Below are 4,665 nucleotides of genomic sequence, written 5' to 3' on the forward strand. Positions count from 1 at the left end.
TTGGCTTTTTCCTGGGCGTCAGTTGTCAGTTGCCCCACCTGGTTCAGCAGGGGTCCAATGTAGCCCTTGCTTTTCCTCTGGCTCCCCACATATCTGAAAAAGGACTTTTTATTGTCCTTGATGCTTGAAGCTAGTTGGAGTTCAGTTGCAGCCTTGGCTTTCCTGGTTTGCTCCCTGCAGGACTGGACCAGTGCAGAATAATCCTCCTTGGAGGTGAATCCCATCCTCCATCCTTTGTAGGCCTTTCCTTTTAGCCTCAGGAGGTCTGCTAGGTCCCTGGAGAGCCAGGGAGGCTGCTGTGCCCTCTTGCTGCCTTTCCTCCGAGATGGAATAGACTTAGCTTGTGCATTGAGGATCGCTTCCTTGAGGAGCAACCGCTCTTCTTGAACTCCCCTCTCCTGGTGATGATGAGGATTTCTAGATCTCCATCACATCTATTACATAGTTCAGTTTATAAAGCGCAGGCCTGATCTTGCAACAGATCTTTTTTGCAAAGAAAAATCTTTAGTTGTAAGCTTTCAGGCACATCTGCATATAAAGTGAACTGTTGCAAATAGGAGTTGATTTTACCTTCAACACTCCTATGAAATATGAACTTTCCTTTCTACTCAGGAGAACTTTTACAATCTTTTCTCCTATGCCTGAAGAAGGGTGCTTGTGCCTGAAAGCTTGCAATTAAAGAATTCTTTTTTGGAAAAAATCTAGTTGGTCTCATAAAAGGTATCACTTTTACCATGAGTCCTGATTCCTTCAGGTCTAGATGGGGGTGAGAGAAGGAGCAGGAAATGCTATACTGAGCCAAGACATGCTGCATGGTATTTGATCACCCTGCTGCACAACAAGGTTGTTTGCTTGTAATAAAGGTTTGGTGTTTTCCAGGACAACTTGCTGCCCATGCTTTGTTCGCCTGCTCTTTCACACGCAGGAGACTCTCGGTGTTAGCTGGGCTGATTGCAGCACCCGGTTTGATGAAGGGTGGTCAGGGAGGTGTTGAGAGAGACACTCCACCCCTGAGTGATTTGTGTAATGAACTGAACTTGGGTATCCTGGGACCCACGCAAATCCTCCACCCTCCAGGTCTGGAGTCTTTCTCCTTTGAGCCTGGGAGCTACAAACCTTTCCAAATCCAGAAAAGCTCCAGTTTGGCTCTAAGAACAGAGATTCAACCACACACAACTTCCTCCTTTGGCAAGCCTCGAGAAGGCTTGTTTCAAAGTTGGAATGAAAAACACATTTTAAAACCACCAATGTTGGTGCAGAGTAGAAGTGCCACACTCAGCAGCCCTAGTCATCTAGTGATTTATTTATTTTTTTGCTGACCACCGGTTAAGCAGAGAGAGAGTCTGTTGTTGTGGCAATGGAAAATCTGAGTCCGTGGGATTGTTCCTGATATGTCAGCCTTGTATGTGTTCCAGATTGGTTGCAAGCCTGCTTGCTGACCTCTTGGGCTGGGACACATCTCCTTCCAAAGGGATCCATCCTCTTCCCCAGGCTGTTAACTAGCTGGTAACACGTGGCTTCCAAATGAGCTTCGTGGCCTGACCCTGCATCCTTCCCACACCCAGAATATGTGGTGAGATATGGGCGTGCCAGGGTCAACCTTTTCTAGCTTTCTGCATCAGAGGTGGTGCCTGGTGCCCGATGCATTCGGTGAAGCTTCTGCAGGAGTTGGGGGGGAAGACTTTAAATGGTTGTGAGCAGAGACACAATCATTCCCAAGCTGGTTTGGAGCAGGGGCCTGTCTAGTCCAGGGGCTTGTTCCAGCTGTTGGGAGGAGGGGGTCCTGTAGTAGTCTCTAAAGGGCTAAATCATCCATAGAGAAAGTTACCTTCCAGCCCCTATCTTAGCTCCAGCTTGCTTCACATTTCCAAGCCTGAAGGTTAATCCTACAGCTGGATCTCATTATTATTTTGTCTTCTCTATTGGGATGTTTTCGGTCTCCAGTTAAGAAAGAATAAGAAATGTCTTTTCCCTCTGAAACCTGGCCAGCATTCTGGCCTCAGTGATAACTTGTACCAGAGAGTTCATGGGCTAATTAGGCATGTTCCAAAAACGTGTTTCCTTTTAGTACATTGGCTTAAGTGTCATTGACATTTTGTACCTGTCTGTTTAGTAGATTTAGTTGGTCCTGGATATGACCGTAAACTGCATCCGACTGGAGGCGTGAGGCAGTCAGCAGCAGTTCTTATCTGTTGCTCTCTGACAAGCTACAGCCATCAAGACACTGACTTGTCTGGACTCGGTCTGGCCTTTGGATTCATAGGGCAGCCTCCACTCCTCTGTACTATTGCCTAGGCCTATGCACTGAAGGTCTTGGTGTGATGGTTGTGCATGGATGTCTTATTCATACACCATGATCCAGAGAATCGATGGTTGCCAAAAAGAATCAGAGAATGAGAGTGGAAGGGACCTCAGGGGTCGCATCTAGTCCCACTCCCTGCTTCAAGCAGGACCAGCCTCAACTACATCATCCCAGCCAAGGCTTTGTCTAGCCAGGTCTTCAAAACCTCCAAGGATGGAGATCCCACAGTAGCCTGTTCTGGTAAAGATTATAGTTGTGAGGATAGGTTTTTAGTCCCCCAGACCTCCATGGGGAAAGGGCCTGTGCACAATCTGAACCCCACAGCTGGTGCAGAGGACTCGCATCATACTCCCAGTTTTTGTTGTTTGGACGTAGGATAACGAGCACTAACCCTTGAGAACAGCTCCCTGCTGCTCAGTTTTGTTCCTGCGGCGTTCCTCCATCAGTTTGTGAATTAAAACCCACCTATTTTGGATGCCTTAGGACATGAAACTTTCGACTCGCCTAAAAAAGTCTTGGTGTCCCAGGCAGTTGTAGGTTATGGACGTGCGACTAACGCTGTTCTCGGCAAGCAGTGCAAGGCTTTCCGAACACACGGTCTTTGCTGCCGGGGAAATCCTGGTAAATCTGGGCTAGAAGGGGATTTGAAAAGGCAAAAGCCACCTACTTTGATGGAGAATAACAGTACAATGACAAATGGTTGGGGATTGCAGACGCTGTTCTACAGGGGATGTTTTTCCGTGATGGCAATGGTTAGGTTCATCATCACTAAATGGTCAATATTCCTGTAGGGAGACAGTGATTCAGCTGTGGTCTAGTTTTAAGATGGGACGTCCTGGAAGTGTCCCCAAAGTCCAGTCTGCCATGACACCCTGCCATCAGCTTGAGTATTAGTGGACCCTGCGACCCCCTTGGATAAAACCTTTGCAGAATACAGGTGTTCAGTTTCTCTTATGCTAAACGTCCGCCTACAGAGGTACTCGTAGTACCCCAGCCCCAAACACAATGAGAAGGGCGACGTGCGTGCATGTATATGGCACTGAACTTGGGCAGAAAGGAGCAGCAAAACACAACTGGATAACACATAAGGGGGGGGGGGAGGCAAATGGTTTCCATTTTTTCTAGCTACATCAGTGTCAAGAATGTAGGGGAAGAGCTTTGTGTTTAAACACAGGAATTATTTTTAGCCTGAAATGATTTCTTTTTAGGAACAAAACCAAACATGTGAAACCTTATCTGCCTTTTTAGTGTCTTGTTTATGATCCTGAGGTCGGAGCAGTTCCTTCCCTTCAGGCTTCTCATTTAAACAACACATATTTTCCCTGTTCTGGAAACTTTGAGTTCAAAATCCGGGGCTGAAACATAAGGCTGCAGAGCCATCAGCAAACTGCTTGGCGTTTGGATGGGCAGCGGAGGTTGATGCTTGAGTCAGATGAATTCCCCTCCGATGGAGAGCTTGTTTGTGCTGCATCTCCCTGTGCTAGAAAAATATGTATGTGGAGCAACGGGGAAGGCTGGGATGTCAGTCCTGGGGGGACGAAAGGGCCTGCCCACCCTGTAGCTGGTTAGCAAAGGGTGACTGGGTGCTCGCAGCTTCGGCTAGAAGCAGAGAGAGGTAGTTTGCCCTGTTAGTCTGAAGTCAAGCAGGCAGGGTAGAGCTGCACCTGTACGGACAAACTGCATAAGGGCCCTGCTGCACATTGAAATGAAACCCACTACAGAGTTGTGACACATTTCCAAGCACTAACTTGGTAGCTGTTTGGCTCTTTTTAGAGCTAGATGGATGTTTTTATTGGTGATAATTACTTTGCACAAAGTGACTGGTGTAAATTTATTGCTCAGTTCACACATCCATGGTGTGATCATTACTTTGCAGGAGCGGTTGGTCTACATTTATTGAGGGGTTCACTTGTTCATGGTGTGATAATTTGCACAAGTGGCCAGTCTAGATTTATCGTGTGGCTGGTGTGATTATGTGGCTCATGGGGCCGGTCTAGATTTGTCGTGCAGTTCACCAGTTCATGGTGCAATAATTACTTTGCACAAGTGGCTGGCCTACGTTTATTGCAAGGTTTAGTTGTTCAAGGTGTGATCGTTATGTTGCCTGGGGGCCTGATGTAGATTTATTGCGTGGCTCACCAGTCCATGGTGTGATGGTTACTCCGCACGAGTGGCCGGTGGGCATTTATTGCGCAGCCCGCCAGTCCGTGGTGCAATAGTTACTCCGCACGAGTGGCCGGTGGGCATTTATTGCGCGGTTGGTGTGCTGGTTGTTGCGGTCCGGACTTACTGCGCCGTTGCCGGCGCGGCGGCGATGTGCGCCCGGCGGGTGCTCGGCGCTGCACCCCGGCCCCGCCCCGCAG

At 48.2% G+C, this 4,665-nt stretch overlaps 1 protein-coding gene across 1 annotated transcript in view; it reads left to right on the forward strand.

Moving 5' to 3' along the window:
* FHL1 (four and a half LIM domains 1) overlaps positions 1–4,665 on the forward strand; it is a 55,974-nt gene that overhangs the window by 25,698 nt on the left and 25,611 nt on the right. The window lies entirely within an intron of this gene.

This window comes from Gavialis gangeticus, unplaced genomic scaffold (genome assembly GCF_001723915.1).
Source record: "Gavialis gangeticus isolate Ggan-Ray unplaced genomic scaffold, GavGan_comp1, whole genome shotgun sequence".
In the NCBI taxonomy this organism is placed as follows: domain Eukaryota; kingdom Metazoa; phylum Chordata; order Crocodylia; family Gavialidae; genus Gavialis; species Gavialis gangeticus.